The 18,567-nt window shown below is 48.2% G+C and overlaps 1 long non-coding RNA gene and 1 pseudogene across 1 annotated transcript; both read right to left on the minus strand.

The window, feature by feature from the left end:
- Positions 1–9,348: 9,348 nt before the first annotated feature.
- LOC139015555 (uncharacterized) lies at positions 9,349–10,886 on the minus strand. The gene is made up of 3 exons (XR_011472458.1): positions 10,827–10,886; positions 10,624–10,699; positions 9,349–9,369 (listed from the first exon to the last, which is right to left on the minus strand). It is a non-coding gene; the product is annotated as an uncharacterized lncRNA (long non-coding RNA).
- Positions 10,887–12,398: 1,512 nt separating this feature from the next.
- LOC139015452 (transcription elongation factor A protein-like 3) lies at positions 12,399–18,050 on the minus strand (annotated as a pseudogene).
- Between the last annotated feature and the right edge of the window lie 517 nt (positions 18,051–18,567).

Consider the following 18,567-nt stretch of genomic DNA (forward strand, 5'->3'; position numbering starts at 1 on the left):
CACTTCAGTGTGAGTTGATTTGATATGCCTGTCTCTTCTGACCCATCAGTTTATGAGAGAACTTTCTAAGTAGTAGTTTGCCACATAATTATTAAGGGTGATTTGGGATATAGGAGACCAAAGCCGTGCTGTAAGGAAGAGTGGTGTGGGGTGGTGTGTGTGTGTGTGTGTGTGTGTGTGTGTGCCCGTCCCTGTCTACTAAAATGGGTGCAGAGTGGGGCTGAATCAGATGATCTGGATTTCCTGATGCCAAGACAGCCCTGGGTGTCTCATTGCTGGTAGATATCTTGCTGGTTTAATGAATAAATAATTTGCTTTTGGGTAAAAGAATAGGAACTTGCATAAACTGTACAATTTGTCCTCTGACAGTGTTGTTGGAAGGGCACTTTAGTTTCCAACATGTATCTTCTGCTCAAGTTCTGTTTTCCAAGCAAGACTAAATTGATCAAGAACTACAACTCCCAGGATGCCTTGAGGTGAGTGGCTCAGGCAAGATTATAATTTCCAATCAGTTATGTTTTAGGAGGGAGGTTTAAAAAGCACTTTATATAGCTACAAAGAATGAAGCACCTCTATAGATATTAATAAGGAACAAATTCCAAGATAGACTATTAAGTGAAAAAAACAAGATGCAGAATAGCAGTTATGATATGCTGCCATTTGTATGTATGTGTGAACACACTGGCACACGTATATATTCTTAAATGTTTAAAATATGCCACAAGAAAATAGTAACTGGCTCTGGGAAGGAGAAATGGGAGGGCTCAGGGTCTAAGGTGAAAGACACACTTCTTTTTTCCTATAAATCCTTTTGCACTTTTTGAATTTTTTTCTACATACATATATCACCTACTTTAAAAGGCTAAATAAGTAAATTTTATTTATTTTTAAAAATATATATATTTTTATTGATTTTAGAGAGAGCGAGGGAGAGAGATATCGAAACATCAATAATGAAAGCGAATCATTTATCAGGCTGCCTCCTGCACGCCCCACACTGGGGATGGAGCCCACAACCCAGACATATATGTGCCCTGACTGGGAATTAAATTGTGACCTCCTGGTTCATATGTGGATGCTCAACCACTGAGCCATGCCGGCCAGGCAGTATCCTATATTTTTATTTTCTAAATCTGGCAATCCTAAAAAAAAAATGACATGGACCTATACACACACCAATGTCACTTGCCTGGTTGTGAGATTGTACTGTCGTCAGGTAAAATGAAACCACTGAGGGAAACTGGGTGAAGGGTACACAGAACCTCTCTGTACTATTTTTGCGACCATCTGTGAATGTATAATTCTTTCAAAATAAAAAGGTTTTTGAAATGACCCTCAAAAGAAAACCCACCGCTCCTGTTGGTGATAAAAACAAAAAGATACAGGGAAGTGCTGATTATTAAACCTTGAGAGTTTTATGGAGCATTGTAAAACTGGCTTTTTGCAAAGGTCTGAGATGTATCCCTCTTGAATGTCAATGATCTTGTATAGTTATTGACAGTAAAACCAAGTGGCTATATGGTGGGCTCAGGATCAGACAGCGTGGGTTCAAATCTGGACTCCTCCATTGATTAGCTGCGGGCCATATTTGCAGGGGAGCGCTGGAGTCAGCTCACGCTCCACACTTGGTGACATCAGGCAGAAGTTATACTACCAAGAATGGCAAACATGACAAATCAGGGTTGGCTATTTATTTATTTATTTATTTATTTATTTATTTTATTCAAGAGAGCTAGTTGTTCAGCATTTACCACCACACTACAGACTTTGAGCTTCAGTTTCCTCATCCATAAAATGGGGGAAGATAACAGTAATAACCTCATAATGTTTTTTTGTGTGTGTGTTTTTAAATTAAAATACATTTTTATTGATTTCAGAGAGGAAGGGAGAGAGAGAGAGAGAGAGAGAGAGAGAAACATCAACGATGAGAGAGAATCACTGATCGGCTGCCTCCTACACACCCCTGACTGGGGATCGGGCCCCAACCCAGGCATGCGCCCTTGAGTGGAATTGAACCCAGGACCATTCAGTCCTCAGGCTGACGCTCTATTCACTGAGCCAAACCAGCCAGGACACCTCATAATTTTTTTTTTTTAATATATTTTATTGATTTTTTACAGAGAGGAAGGGAGAGAGATAGATAGTTAGAAACATCGATGGGAGAGAAACATCCATCAGCTGTCTCCTGCACACCCCCCACTGGGGATGTGCCCGCAACCCAGGCACACGCCCCCGACCGGAATCGAACCCGGGACCCCCCAGTCCGCAGGCCGACACTCCATCCACTGAGCCAAACCGGTTTCGGCAACCTCATAATGTTTTGAGGATTAAATGAGACCATGCCTGGAGGGTGCTATCATGAAGTCTGTCAAATAGTAAGTGAGCAATAAATGTTAGCTATTATTATCTCTGACATCAGTATCTCTCATATTAAACTGTGAGCTACTTGAGGCCAAGTTCATGCCTTACTCATCTTGATATCTTTAGTGACTGGCGCAGGGCCTAAAACAGCAAGGGCTAAACGAATGCTCTCCAAATTAATGAATAAATGACAATAGTGCCTTGAGGTTCTCAACCTCCAGGAAATTTGCATTTTATCAGAGACCTTTTAGGGCACACTTTGACCTTTCATCATGAGGTTTTCAGGCCCTGTGTCAGGCTGCCAGGAAGGTCTGGGCAGCACTCACACTCCCCACAAGGTAATCCCCAATGCCTGGCAGGCCTGGCCCTGGCCTTCCTAGGTGGCACTCTTGGAGCCCCTCCTTCCACTGTTGGGGACAGGCCCTCACATCTCCTTCCTCAGGGAGCCAAGATGGGGCATATCTGGCTCCGAGCCTGGAGCCTGCCTGACTAGAGGTCATTTAGCCCTGGCTGGATTTGTCCTGTTTATTTTAGTGAACAGGCTGTTTACTTTCATTTCTTATTTCTAGGGGCGCTTGCTCATCTTGCTTCCCTTTTATTTACTCTTTGTAAGCACTTGGGTTTGAGTAAATATATCTATAAAGTTCCAGGGACTAGGTTATTCTGTGTCTGGTATTTTAATGGCCTTTAAACAGTGTCTGCTCAGGTAAGCATTTTATAGACGGGTCGAAAAGATAAAGATTTCTGTACTCAGTGGCTTCTGATTCCTTCCAAGCTGTCAGCTGGCCACCAGCAGCCTGTGAATCATCAGTAATAAAAACATGAAAAGCTCACACCCATCCCGGACAGAGAAACCGACCCACCTTGGTCAGCCAGACATAGGATGTGGGTACTGCGGTAGGTGTTTCAACTCTAGGGCAGTGCTTGGGGTAAGAATGACCGAGAGCGATTTTTAAAATGAAGATTCGTGAGCCTCACTCTTGAAAATTCTGATTTAGAAGGTTTGGGCTGAGGCCCAGGGGTATGCCGTTTAAACCCATGCTGCAAATAATTCTGCTATCCTTAGATTGCTCATCTGCTATCTTGAAAACACTTATGCCAGGGGTGGTCTGCTGCATTGTAGGGCAACGTGGAGAGAAGCTCCAGGACCCAGAGAGGGCTGGTTGGAGTGGTTCCATCGGCACTTAGCGTACTGCCCTTAGCCGATGATGAGTATTGCGCTGGTAAACCCCTTGCTCAGGCTCTAACCTGTCAGTAACTTGAGGGCAGGGACCATGTCTCATTCATCTTTTATCTCCTGCAATCCAATCCCTAAGAGAGTGCATGGCTCACAGGTTGGTGCTCTGCACTGGTGGGACATTCCCACCGAAGACAGACCTAGACACAGGCCGGGTCCCCTCAGGGTAGCCTGCGAGCCAGTCGCTGGGAACAGATGTGGTGGAGAGGCTGAGCATGATGGTCACCTGCTTGCTTCTTCCTGAGCTGGGCTGGGTCTTTCAGAGGCTGAATGGGCAACGCCTGGACCTACTGCTTTTTTCTTTTTTTTTTTTTTGCCAGCCTCTCCCTCTGTCTCAGCCTCTCTGCTTTAACTTGCAGAACCCATTATGACATCATCGGTGTGATTTGATCTGGTAATGTCCTCACAGCACCCAGGCCTCAGGTTAGCCTATTGTGGCCAATGTGTAAATGATGACCCCGAGCTGGTTGTATTCCAGGAGGCTACAGGTGTAGACTTTCTTTATTTGAAGACCTCCACCCTCACTTTCCAGCTCAGCCTCTTTGGTACCTTCCCCAGTCAGTGTGCTAATTATTTTATTTGTGTGTTTTCTTGTGTATTGTCTGTTTCCCCCACCAGAGGATGAGCTCCAGGAGGGCACAACCCACAGCTGCCTTGTTCGCTGCTAAATCCCCAGTGCCTGGCACATAGTAAGTGCTCAGTAAAGATTTTGTGGTCGCACTAACACAAGAATGACAGTCTTTGCTGGCTCCACCATCCATTCATTTATTCATTCGACAAGCATGTTTTGCAAATCTGTTGTGGGTCAGGCTCTTGTCAACCTGAATAGCTCCCTTTCTGCCCCAGGAGCTCCCACGCCGGTGGTGGAACGCTGGAGACACATCCTTTGTGTAATGCACCCTGACAAGGGCTATATATCTGAGGTTTAACAGAGATGGGGTTGCAGGGAGGAGCACAGGGTGGCAATGACAGGCTCTTAAGCCAGAGAAATGGTATGTGGTCTGGCAGGATTTCCATCCAGGGGGCCTCATCTGCCCCAAGGCCTCAGTCTCTGCTGACAGCCACGGCTGCTTGTTTCTGCTAATATTGCAGCAGGGTGCATCTTTAGAAGCAATCTATAAAACACCATTTACAGCCATAACTAAACCACAAAAATCAATCCCCAACGCTCACTCCCATCAACAAACACGTGTGGAGGGCCTCCTGCATGTGGTATACAGTGTTGTTTTTTTAGGTGTACAGTTTTAAGGGGCTGTGGGAGATACAGGGATGAATGAAATGAGGACTCTGAGCCAGGGGGCTGCTAGGGAGACAGGACGTAGGGGGCATGAGACTGTCAACCACACAGAGTGTGTGCCAAGGAGTGAATGAAGGCCCTGGAGCTGTGCTGTCCAGCCCAGTAGCCAGAAGCCACAAGTGGAAACTGAACATTGAGAGGTGCTGGACATGTAAAATAATGTACAAAAATATGTATAATATACCTCACGTGTAAAATATTGGTTACATCTTGAAATGATAACATTTTGGATACAATGTGTTAAATATACATTATTAAAATTAGTCTGTCTCTTTTACCTTTTTGAAATGTGGCTAATAGAACATTTAAAATGGCATAGGTGTACCATTCTATACTACATCATCTGTATATTGTATTGTGTGTCCATCACTGTTTAATCCCCCTTTATCCTAACCAATGTCACACACAAAAAAACACCCCCCAAAACACAGCAAAACAAAGAACTAGCTAAGACAGTGATACTTCTAACTTTCAGTTTGTCATTTTATTTAAAATTAGAGGCCCGGTGCACAAAATTTGTGCACTGGGTAGGGGGTCCCTCAGCCTGGCCTGTGCCCTTTCACAGTCCGGGAGCCCTCAGGGAATGTCCAACTGATAGCTTAGTGCTGCTGTGGAGTCAGGAAAGGCTCCTGCCACCACCACTGCGCTCACCAGCCATGAGCCCAGCTTCTTGATAAGCGGAGCTCCCCCTGTGGGAGCGCACTGACCACTAGGGGGCAGCTCCTGCATTGAGCGTCTTCCCCCTGGTGGTCAGTGCACGTCATAGCAACCGTTCATTCTGCCATTTGGTCAATTTGCGTATTAGCCTTTTATTATATAGGATTATTTATATCTGAAACTAATATAAAACATTGTCTGTCAACTGTAATTGAAAAATAAACTGAAATAATAAAAATAATTATTTATGAAAATAAATAAAATGGCATACGTGGCTTCTATTGTATTTCTGTTGGACAGCATTGGTCCAGGAGTTGAGGGAGCCCAGTGAGGGACCTGTGCTATTCAGCTGCGAAGAATTCTAAGAAAATGGTGATTAGGGGCAGCAGGGGGTGCCAAGGAAGGGGTAGAAGACTTTTGATAAGTTTGATCATGAATGGAAGGAGGGAGATGGCAGCACAAAGAGGCAACAGAGTCCCAGGAACAATGGGCATTTGTAACAGACACTCACCCAGCTCTTCCTGCCGCTCAGGCATCTTCCAAAAATGGAAGCACTTCCAGCCACTCTTCACCCAGTGCCTCTAGATCAGCGGTTCTCAACCTGTGGGTCGCGACTCCTTTGGGGGTCGAACGACCCTTTCACAGGGGTTGCCTAAGACCATCAGAAAACACATATATAACTACATATTGTTTACAGTAGTAAAATTACAGTTATGAAGTAGCAACAAAAATAATTTTATGGTTGGGGGTCACCACAACATGAGGAACTGTATTAAAGGGTCGCAGCATTAGGAAGGTTGAGAACCACTGCTCTAGAGTAAGCCTCCTTCTCAATCCTGGACAACAGGGAGTTGGCCAGTGAGCTGGGATTAGATGCTAAACATTGAGAAAGTTAACCCAGGCCATTCATTGCAAGGTGGGTTAAACACACACCACCCCTCCCTGACTCCCTGCCCTGGACCCTGGGCGAAGGGCAGTGCTGGGAAAGGGAGGGGAGATCAGGGGCCCCAAGCAGGTGGAGCTGGGAGTTTGGTCAATGTTTGAGATAGAGAACATTTCTCAGAGAAGCAGTGTGGCCCAGGAGGAGGAAGTCAGCCCCAAACCTGGCCAGACAAAGCTTCCACTATGGACACATTTCATCAGGGGCCTCAGGCAGCCTGGATTTGAGGTTCCTGCCTCTGCCCTCTCACTCAGCCACACAGAGAAAGAAGCTGTAAACACTCAGATGCAAGGATTAACTCTGCATGTGGTGTCTGGGACATTGTGAACAACTCCTGGCAGCAGTATTTATGTCTGTATTAGATTGATCTTTTTAACCCCCAGTACCTAGGACGTGAGGCTTGGTACACAGCCAGTGTTCAATAAAATGAATGCAGGGAGGGAGGGAGGGAGGGAGGGAGGAAGGAAGAAGGAAGGAAGGGAGAGAGGAAGGAGGAGGGAAGGTTGAACAAATGTCCAGAAGCAGATTTGTGACGTGGGCTATACTTGTTCTGTGCTGGATATTTGGATGTGGGCAGCAAGAGGTGTCTCGCACCAGCCAGATCCCACAGTGTCCAGGTCAGAGGAGAACTAATGCCCAGCGCACAGCACTCCACCATCCTACCTCCCTGCCGCAGGGCCCTCTCCCGCAGCTTTGAGAGACAGTTTACATCCAGGCTGTAGCCTTCCTGGGCTAAAGCTCTGCCCCTGGTGTCTTGTCCTATTAAGTACTTTAGAAAGCCCCTTAAGGCCTCTGTAAAAGGAAAGATAAAGTGAAGAATTCCAGTTGGGTTAGATAAGCCTGGCCTGGGGGTGGGGTAGCTGAGTTAGTTCCTGGACCAGCAAAAGGACTCCCCAAGTGAATCAGGAAGCCTGCAGTTTCACAGTATGGCCACTGGAGGGCACGTCAACCATGAAATTCCAGATCTTCACTTCCCAACCCAGTCTTTGAAGAGTCCAGGTTCAATTCAACAAACATTTAAAAATCATCACAATATTGATAGCTCTCCTGTATTGAATATCCAATACACGCTAAATGCCTTAACATACATGATCTCATTTAATATTCACTATAATTGCTGTGAGTTATCTTGGCTTTTTAGGTAAAACTGAGGCTTAAAAAAGCCAAAGAACTTGCCTGAGGTGGGTAGAAGCAGAGACCTGGGAGAAATGAGTATGCGACACAAATTTTGTTACTGAGCAATTTACACGTGTGCAATTGGAAGATGGCTTACAGATAATTTGTACATTTTATATGGCAATGTTTTTCCCCTCCCCCCAAAATGATGTTATTAAGTGAATGAAGTGTTTCACAATTCATGGTGTCTTAACTTGGAGGAAATACACTCATTGTAATACAAGACTGGGAAAGAGAATTTTTGTTTAACACTTAAAAAGCACTTAGTATGTATCTGGAGCTATTCTAAGCACTTTACATAAAGTAACGCAGTTAATCTACACAGCCATCTCTGAGGTATGCGCTGATATGGTCCCCATTTACAGATGAGAAACAGAGACAAGGAGAGGGAAGCAACCTGCTCACGGTCACGTGGCTGGTCAGAGACAGAGCTGGGACCAGGAACCCAGGTAGTCTGGTTCCAGATTTTGTTCTCTGGAATTTGGGAAACCTCTCCTTGAGGTGGAAAAGCAGGAAGTGAGGAGTCAGGATGGGCTCAGGCCTGGGTTCCCTTGGGGTTTCCTAGGCATGGGGGGGAGAGGAGGGGGTATAGCAGGAGGGCCCAGGAAGTGGGGGGTGCTCCAGTCTAGGGAAGAGCTGAGGCCACCCTGGCCCTGCCCCTCTCCAGGGACTGGCAGTTTGGAAGTGCAGTGTGTGGCCAGGAAATGGCCAGATTGGATTACAGGGAAGATTAAAGGAGCTAAATTGGGCCTGGGGCTGAGGGAGACGTCCCAGAAGGGAACTGCAGAGGGCCAGCAGCTGGATGGTCAGAGAGGCTGCCGGAGCTAAGGGTGGGGGCAGGGATCTCACACGAGGCAGGAAGCCCTTGTGAGCTCTGCAAGGCTGGAATGTGGGGTCACCAAGCAAGGGCATCATCCTCTTTAAAAAAAAAATATTTTATTGATTTTTTACAGAGAGGAAGGGAGAGGTATAGTTAGAAACGTTGATGAGAGAGAAACATCGATCAGCTGCCTCCTGCACACCCCACCGGGGATGTGCCCGCAACCAAGGTACACGCCCTTGATCAGAATCGAACCCGGGACCCTTCAGTCCGTAGGCCGACGCCCCATCCACTGAGCCAAACCGGTTAGGGCAAGGGCATCATCCTCTTAGAAAGAGCTGGGGTTGAGGGCAGAGACCCTGACCCCAGAGAAGGGGAGGGGTGGGGCATACACCATAGGGGAGGTGGAGACAGACCTAGAGCTTGAGGTGTTCAGGGGGGAGAGGGGAAGAGGCCTGATCTGGGGAGGGAGGGTAGGGGCAGGGACCAGACTTGGGGAGGGGTGGAGGCCAGAGACTGAGAGGGGGAAGAAGTTGGGGTGGAGACTCAGCCTGAGCCCTGAGAGGGGGTCTGGAGCTCCAAGCTCTTCCTGGCTGTTGTTTGCAGGGTGTTGGTGGGGAGCTCTTTGCACTACACAGAGGAGCAGCTGGAAACAGCCTGGGTCCCTGGAACGCCTTCCCACAATCCCAGCCTCCCTGCTCCTCTCTCCCCAACCCCACTCCCAGCCTGAGTGGCAGCTCCGGCTGTGGCCCCTTCCAATCTCCAGGGCAGGTGGTCAGTGGTCTATTCTGGTGTGCAGGGTGGCCGGGAGCCTGGGGACAGAAGAGGAAGAGAGCCTTGCCCTCCCTCTGAGGCTGGATGGGGAGGGGCACCAGGGGGCTCTGTGGGACAAAAGGGATGAAAAAGCTTCAGTGCTCCATTTTCAACAAACTATATCTCAGGGTCCTTATCATTGGGAAGGGGATTGTATCTGGGGCTTTCTAGGTGGCGTTGGGCCTGGGAGCTGGGCAGTGAAAATCCCCAGCAGCTGACAGTGGATTCCCCAGGTGCTTTTGAGCCCCGAGGCTGCAGGAGCAAGCCTGGCTCCCAGTGCCAGTCCTCCAGGCAGCCTCTCCAGGACGGGATTGTGCCTGCTGCTGCCCAGGCCCTCTCCCAGGCCGGTTGGGGGCAGTCTGGGGCCAGGGTGCACTCAGGGGAGCCTCCCCAGCTTGTAGGGGAGCCCCAGTGCCTGGTTGGCCTGAGGGTGGCACAAGGCAAAGCAGCCCCCAGCGGCCTCTTTATTCCCCACACAGGAGATCGGCAGTGTCCCCCTCCTCTCCCCCGGGGCTTGTGGGACAAAGGCCAGACTCCTCTGCTGATGGGACCTGACTCCCTAACAACCCCAGGCCTTTGACTGATAAAGAGCTGGTTCTTTCAGCCCAGGCCCTTTTCCGGAGAGCAGTGGGATTGGGGAGAAGAGCAGGGCAGAACGTTGGGAGGGACTTGCCCTCTACTGGACAATGGACTTTCCAGTGGAGATCCCCCAATAAGGCCGTTTAAAAGAAGTACCTAGAAAGGAAACTGCTTGAGCCTGCCAAGTCAGTCTGCGGCAAGGCCTTAGAGACGATGAGGAGAAATGAGCCCGGTTTCCAAGAGCCATTATCTAAAATACAAATCCAGACTGTGTGCTTACTTGCTGTGCAACCTTAAAGAACTTACCTAACCTCTCTGAGCCTAGAATCTGTGATTGTAAAATGAGGATAATAGCTATTTCCCAGTATTGTGAAGTTTGGAGATACAGTGATTTTTACATGACAGGTGTCCAGTATACAGTAGGCACTTAATAAGTGGTATAACTGTTATTCTCAGAGGTAGCATGCCTCTGATAGAGAGCTTTGGAGTTAGGCAGTCTTGGCTATTAGTTTTGGTCCTACACCTGCTGACCGGAAGCAAGGATTCAAGCCAGTCCCTGGGTATCCGAGAACCAACTCTTCATCAGTCAAAGGAGGTAAAGTTCTAGCGATAGCTGACACTTATTGAATACTTACTGTGCGCCAGGTGTGCCAAGTGCTTTGCAGACAATTTCCTAGAAAACCTATGCTGTTATTATTGTTTTACAGATGAAGAAACTGAGGCTCCAAGAGGTAGTAACTTACCCAAGAGTGGTAGAGGATTTAAGCCCAGGTAGTGATCCAGCAGCTGCTCCCCAAATCTCTCTCCTTGCTCACACCTCTGTGGAGTCAAATGGGATTTAGGCCATGGCTGGCTATCTGGCCAGGTATGAGAAGATAGAGGGATGAAGGACTGAGGCTATAAAAACACGGAGGGCCCAAGAAGGTCTTCTGGACCCAAGACTCACTTTCATTGCATACGTGGGTGGTTTGGAGAATAAAGAACAGCTCAGGGTGCTGTGGTGGGCTGTGGCCTGGAGTGGCAGAGAAGGTCCTGGGGTCTGAGTGGACCCCAAGCTGACTGTGACTCAGCTGGTTGGAGGAAGAAGAGGATGATCCTATAAGTCTATATATAGCAACTGTGCATAGTGGCCCTGTGAGGTCATTGCCAGCCTGCCCAGGCCCTGTTTAAAGAACCCCACAGCCTCAAAGGGCGGTAGGAAACCTGGAAAGAGTCCAGGACAGCAGGGATCTGACCAAACTGGAGGGGCTGAAACCAAAAAAAGCCTATGAGGGAAGATGAAAGGAATGAATGAATCAGGCAGAAGAGAAGGCTGAATGACGGCACTAAGAACCTGACAGAGAATTCCAGGGAAGAAAGGAAACTGCTTTTCTCTATCTGGGTTAATGTCTAAAGAAAGAAGGAGCTTACAGTTCAGCAGAGAGGTTAGGGGTAGTGAGAGGCTGTCTAGGTGCAGGTCCCAGCACAGGGGAAAGAGACTGTGAAGTCTCCTTGGAGTGGGGCTGAGTACCACCCTGCACATCTCACCTGTTTCTGGCTCACCCTGATCCCCCCACCCCAGTTCTCACACCCCTTACCCTCCTCCACCTACTCTGTTCAAAGAGCATTTGCCCCTGTTCTGCTAGGGGGTTTCAATGTGGCTGTGGGGGAGGGGGGAAGGGGGAGGGGGGAAGGGGGGAGATGCACGGCTGTGTTGGAGCTCCTCTGCCTCCGGTCTCTGCTGCTTCAGGACTGGGTGGATTTGGAGAAGTTCAAGGGTAGACTTCTGGGAATTGTGAGGAGTGGCCAGATATGGTGAGGGGACAACTGAGACGCTGAGAGCCCTAAGGGGGCTGCATTTGTTGTGCTGGGCAGGACCAGGTGCTCCCCAGGGAAGATGAAAGCCTGGGGAGAGGGAGAGGAGGAGGAGGGAGGAACCTGGTTCCATTTCTGCTGGCAGGTGTGGCCATGTCCTTCCACGTTTGGTGGGATTCGGGCTATTCTGGGGACATACCCGTGATCTGGGTCCCACCTGATGGTGGATTCTGAAGAAAGGGGCCTCTGTCACTTCTCTCCTTGGGGTCAGAATAGAGAGGGATACGTCACTTCAAGGAAGAGAAACTGAGACCCAGAGAGGGCACGCAGCCAGCCCAGTGTCACACAGCCTATCCGACTCCCAGCTACATGCTGCTCCCAACACATCAGGGTGCCTTCCAGGGGATCTTCCCTTAATGCTACCTAAGTCTCCTCCCCTTCCCTGGACTGGACCTCCGACCCCATTCTCACCATCCCCCCATCCCCCCATCTCTAACTGATGCAAATAACACCTGGAATTTGTGGGGCGCTCGGAGTCCACAAAGGGCTTTCACCTCCGCCCTTCTCATTAGCTCCTCCCTCTTGAGGCTCAGCTTCACCCGCCCCCCCGCCCTCCCCTCCCTTTTGTTCCCTCCACCACCGCGGCCACCTCCGCCTTCCCGCAGCCTGCCAGACGTCCTATTTGGTAGGATAGGTTGGGAGCTGGGAGGAGGTGAGATTAGCTTCAGACTTCTCCTACTTTGGCAGAAAACCCGCAGCGCTCCATGTCTGTAAAAGGAGCGCGGGGCAGGAGGGGGTTGGAGCCCGGGGAAGGAGTTGGGGGGTGGGGTGATGAGGAGGAGGCGGAGGAGGGGTTTGTGAGAACTGGGGTGGGTGTGCGGTGAAGGGGTTAGGGAAGGGTCTGGGGTCAGGTGGAGGAAGCTGGGAGTGGAGGCTGCCGCCTGAAGGTCTTAAACTAATGAGACGCGGAGAGTAACAGAGGAGAGGGGATGGTCGCTGCCTGCGCCTGGGGAAGAGGGGCCAGCGCAGCAGGGAGAGATGCGTTTCAGGGAGAATCCTGCCTCCGCCACTGTCTGGCTGGGCCCCCCAACCCAACCTCCCCCCAGTGATATCAGGGAGAAACAATTGCCTCTGGACATTCCTTCCCTTTTACAGTCACTCGGGCTCCTCAGCAGCCTGTGAAGGTTAAGCAGCATCACAGCTGAGGGAAGGTGGGTGGAGGGGGCAGCATGAGCGTGGCTGCTGGGGGAGGGGCTCTGGGAGCAATGAGGCAGGGAGGCTTCTGGGAGCAAGGGCTCGACTGGGGACCTGTCCCACCCAGAGACTGGGCCCAGAGACTCAGGATGGGAGACACTAAGGGACTTCCGAGATGACCTTGCCTGGGCCCCTTTCGCACCTGGGCCTGATGGGGGTGGGGGTGAGGGGAACAGGACTTACCCAGGTGGCACAGATGTTCAGTTGGTGAAATCCCAGGATGAGTGCTGTCTCTGTCTTAGCCTCTGGATAGTGGGCCACCCCACAGCCCCAGGCTTGGGCCTCTGACCAAGTGCTAAAGCTGAGGCAAGAGCCAGGCCACCCAAGTTCACACCTGCTACACCGTCCCCAAGGCGCACATGCAGTGGCAGCCTCCTGGCCCAATCCAGGCTAAGGATGGAAGCATGAGGACCTCAGTTGGGAAACAAAAAGAAGAGGAGGAGGATAAGCCCCGGAGAAAGGGGCAAAGGACCCCCCCCCCCCCCCCCCGCCCCAGGTGGGTGTGAATCAGAGGAGGGAGGTGTCAGCCCCCAGGGATTCTGGGGAGGACCTGGGTAAGGCGAGGTGCTTCCAGACAAGGCAAAGTGGAAGAGTCACTTCTATTTCTCTCCTTTCGGACCTCCCTCAGTTTTTCTCAATCTAAATGCTCTGTGCTGTCCTGGTCAGTGTCCCCATCACAGCCATCCACTCACAACAGCCACCTGCTCCCTATTCGTGCCATCCACAGGATCTGGGAGGTCCTACGGGTAGGCAGGGCCCTTGTCTGCCAGCGAGCCCTCTGAGGTTCGGACACCTGCCTAGGCATCCATACGCCCTCCAGATACTCGGCAGAGGGGAAGGCAGGGAACAGTAAATGCAAAGAAGCCTGGTGGCTGGAAAGAGCTCAGCAATGTGATTCAACAGAACAGAGGGCCGTGTGCCTGATGTGAGGTGAGCACAAAGGAGAGGTGAGTGAATTGAGAGGGGTGGGCAGGGCCAGTCCTGTGGGGATTTGGGGCCGTGATGAGCTTGGGTGTTGCTGGTGCAGTAGTCCAGGGAAGGGAGAGAAGGTGGCGATGGTGAAACAGGCCATCTCCAAAAGGCATGAGCATTCCCCAGAGGTAACCGAGGAGCAGGTCTGTGAAAGGGGGTTCTTCGTGCTCTGTCTGGCTCTGAGGTTACAATAAGCGGCATAGCAGAGATACATCACTTGGGTTCACATACAAAGAAACATTTTCTAACAGCAGAACTGTCCTCTGTCCCATGCCGGACATGTGTTAGGTACCCAATGACACTTTATGGAATGGAATGGGCCGCCTGGAGACGCCAAGTTCCCAGGCAGTGGAGGGATTCGAGGTGGAGCAGCGCTTGCTGGGGTCACAATGAAGAAGACTTAAGCCTTAACTGAGAAGTGGGGCCATGAGACTGGTCAACCTCGTGATTTATAAAGTTACCTTCAACCTGAAGTTTCCAAGACTCTCCAAGGTCCGAGTAACTTGGGAAGTTCTCAAGCGAACTTCAGGACTGACTTTCTTTTTTATTTGATTCAACAAAATATATTGATAGCACCCACTGTACAAGGCACCATATCACATACACAAATTTGTGAATTTTCGAGCCTCCCCCCGACCCCCGCTCTGTCTTCTCTGCACTGGGAGCAGCTCCCCTCATCCCCTGAAAATGTATGCCTGCATCAAGTTTGTCTCCACCCCCTCCTGGGTCAGGAGCACCTCTCAGCTGAGCCGACCACTGTCTGCAGTGGTGCTGAGACTATCAGAGACACCACAGATGAGAGCCTCGGCAGCTTGGCAGCCCCACGTCCCCCGGCCTCACTTATTTCTAGCCGTCTGGGAGCTCTTCTGCCTGATGGTGGCCTCTCTCATCCTCTTCGCCATGTGAAGGAGCTGTCTCCACCTCCCATAGTTCTTTTTCCCGTGTCTTATCTTCCCTGTATGTTCCTTTTCCTATACCTCCCCAGGCAGCCTGGGGAAAGTGGTTGGCTCAGGGTTTGACAGAAGGAAGACAAATACTGTATTAATAAGAAAAAAATATTTGTCTTGGTGGAGCGTCCCATTTCCAATATCAATCAGCTTACGAGGTGTGACCATAAAATAATGTGACTGCTAAATTTATATATTTAAAGTGTGTCCGAAAAAAAAATGTGTCCCGAGGATGTTCATAGCTGCATTGTTTATAATAGCAAAATACTAAAAATAATATAAATGTCTATCAATAAAAAAAATTGGCCAAATAAACGATTGCAAATTCATACAGTGAAATACAAACAAGAATAGTAAGAGGAATGACTGAAAACCTCCCATCAAAGAAAAAAGCTGGACCAGATGGCTTCACTGGTGAATTCTACCAAACATTTCAGAATTTACACCAATCTCTTCCAATAATTTGAAAATAAGGGGCTTCTTCCTAGCTCATTCTGTCATCCCATCATTACCCCTATAGCAAAGCCAGAAGAAGACACACAATAAAATAAAACGATAAGCCTTATGAATATTGCTATAAAAATTCTCAACAAAATACTAGCAAACCAAATTCAGCACATCTTAAAGAAATTATATAATATGATCAAGTGGGATTTATTCCTGGAATGGAAGGATGGTCCAAGATAAGAAAAATCAATTAGGATAATACACTACAATAACAGAATGCAGGAAAACCCCCAAATGATCAATTTCATTTACAGTAGCATCAAAAAGAATAACATACTTTGGAATAAATTTAACCAAGCAGGTATAAGACTTGTACATTAAAAACTACAAACCATTGCTGAAATAAATTAAAGAAGACAGAAATAAATGGAAAGGCATTCTGTGTTTATTAAGGAAAGATTTAATATTGTTAATATTAAAATACTACTCAGAGTGATCTACAGATTCAGTATAATCTCTGTCAAAAGCCCATCAAAGTTTTTTGAAGAAATAGAAAAATCCATCCTAAAACTCATATGGAATTTTAAGGGACCCTGAATAGCCAAAACATCTTGCAAAAGAAGAACAAAGTTGGAGGATTCATACTTCCTGATTTCAAAACTCACTAGAAACATACAGTAATCAAAACAGTATGATACTGGTATAAGGACAGCTATATAGATAGGCCAATGGGTTAGAATAGAGAGCCCTCACATATATGGCTAAATGATTTTCAACAGGGTGTCCAGACCATTCAATAGGGAAAGACTGTCTTTTCAACAAATGCTGGAAAAATTGGATATTCATTTGTGAAAGAATGAAGTTGGACCCTTACCTTTACATGGCATACAAAAATTAACTCAAAATGGATCAAAGATATAAAACTGTAAAGCTCTTAGAAGAAAACACAGGGGATAAAAGTCATGACATTGGATTTAGCAATGATTTCTTGAATATGAAACCAAAAGCACAGGCGATAAACGAAAAAAATAAAGCCCTAATTGGTTTGGCTCAGCGGATAGAGCATCGGCCTGCGACTGAAGGGTCCCTGGTTCAATCCCGGTCAAGGGCACGTACCTTGGTTGCAGGCACATCCCCAGTAGGTGGTGTGCAGGAGGCAGCTGAGTCGATGTTTCTCTCTCGATGATGTTTCTAACTCTCTATCCCTCTCCCCTCCTCTCTGTAAAAAAATCAATAAAATATATTTTTTAAAAAGAAAGAAAAAATAGATAAATTTGACTTCATCAAAATTGAAAACTTTTGTTCATCAAAGGATACTACCAACAGAATGAAAAGGCAACCCACAGAATGGGCCTCTTGCATTTTGTGATGAGTACATTAACCATCCAAATAAATTATTTTTTTTGTTTTAGTGTGTCCAATTCTAAGTGGTCCCTGGGGATGCTAAACCCAACCCAGCAGTACTGCTGCTGAAACAGAGCGCTTTTCCACCTGTCGTCCAAGCCTCGGAGTGTTGTTTTGCTGTCCTCCATGGTAGCAAATCCTCAGGGTGAAACTTAACTTTGGAAACAGACCCAAGTGGTTCAGAGCCAAGTCTGGTAGAGATGTTGATTTTGACTAGAGAATAGGTGGATTTATTTATTTACTTATTTGCTTTCTGCCTCATTTCACAATTACATTGAGCTGTTGGACTAGTCAGAAGAGCAATTTCGTGTGTGTGTGTGTGTGTGTGTGTGTGTGTGTGTAAACTTTTTCCTTCATTGTTTTACAAAGTGCCATGAATATCTCTTCCATGCATATGGGTGAAAATCCCCTACTGATATAGAGCACTGTATAGTTGGATAAAAAGGCTGCTGGTAACAAGAATGACAGACACCTGAAGCAAAGTATCAGCTTAAGGTGAAAACACATCACCTGGCAAATGCCCACCAGAGAAAACAGAGTTGAAATATTCTTACCAGAGAAATCAGAATTAAAGTCCAAAGGCTTTAAAGTATGGGATATCATGTAAGTCCCTTTGGGTCCTATCTCCACCCCGCACTCCCCTGACACCCCATTAGCCCCTTGGTAGGAATAGATCCTGTACATCTCTTTGCATCCAATGAAAACCATCCGTTCTTGTTTTTTTTTTTTTCCCTTAGCTCTTCCTGAGCCCTTGAGGTGTCTCCACATTTCCTCATCATCTCCTCACTGCCCAAATGCCTTTCCTGTAAGTCCTCCTGATAGTCCTTGGGGGAATCATCTGTCCCCCCATCCGTTTTTGGTTTTATTTTTCCGGGGCACACAATCTTCAGCTGGGCGCTCCTCGGCAGCCCATGGCTGGCTCTTTGGCTTGGCCTGGGTTCTGACTTGCCCTTACCTGGTGCTTTTCCCTCACCTTCTGACTTTTTTGTTTCCCCTCATCATCTGGCTGTCCCTCATGTTGGTGCTTTTCCGCATGCTCTGGCTTCCCCTCCATTTCTGGCTTTTCTTCCTCATAGACTTTTCCTTCATCTTGTGTATCTACATCATCTTCAGTCTTTCCCTTGCTTTCCAGCTTTCCTTCGTTTTCACTGTAGAGTTTTTCCTGCTGAGATAGCCCCTCCTTTTCCTGTCCTGCAGGGATTCTGAATAGGTTCTTTCTCCTTTTCTAGCCTTGCAGAGTGCTGGGGACAGACACGCAGACCTATGGACTGGGCCAGGCCTGCACCTCCTCGTACACATGAAGCTGGCTCATCCCTCACCTGCTGGGGCAGCTCAGGAGATTGGTAGCACATGGGCAACAGGAGTGGACAGTGAGGGGTAGAGGGGCAATTTCCTCCTCCATGAACACTGCTGTCTCTCCACAGCAGTAATCCCAGTTCCATCCATAAATCCCAGGGAAGGTCTCTGATTGGCCCTGCTCAGATCCAGCACCACCCTTTGAGCCAATCACTACAGTAAGAGGGATGCAGTTCTAAGACTGGCTGGGAGCTGAATCACTTATCCACTCCTGATGTGCGTGTGTGTGTGTGTGTGTGTGTGTGTGTGACATTTTTTACCAAAATAAGGAAATGAGAAAGGAAGCTCACAGGCTACTTTGAACTACAACAAGGACAAGGCTGCCTGGAATGTACTAAGAACCCACATGGTCTCCAAAATTCTCCAGGAGTCTAGAATCTAGATTGGGAGACGAGACACAAAAATAACCAGAACGCAACAGCATGCAGTGACTCCAAGAATGGATAAGAATAGCTGGAACTCCCCACCGACCTCATAAGCTTGTCTCTTGGGTAAAAATTAGACACATAATGT

Source organism: Myotis yumanensis, unplaced genomic scaffold (assembly GCF_028538775.1).
Source record: "Myotis yumanensis isolate MYYU_CA2020_CCGP unplaced genomic scaffold, mMyoYum1.0.hap1 SCAF_8, whole genome shotgun sequence".
Lineage (NCBI taxonomy): Eukaryota > Metazoa > Chordata > Mammalia > Chiroptera > Vespertilionidae > Myotis > Myotis yumanensis.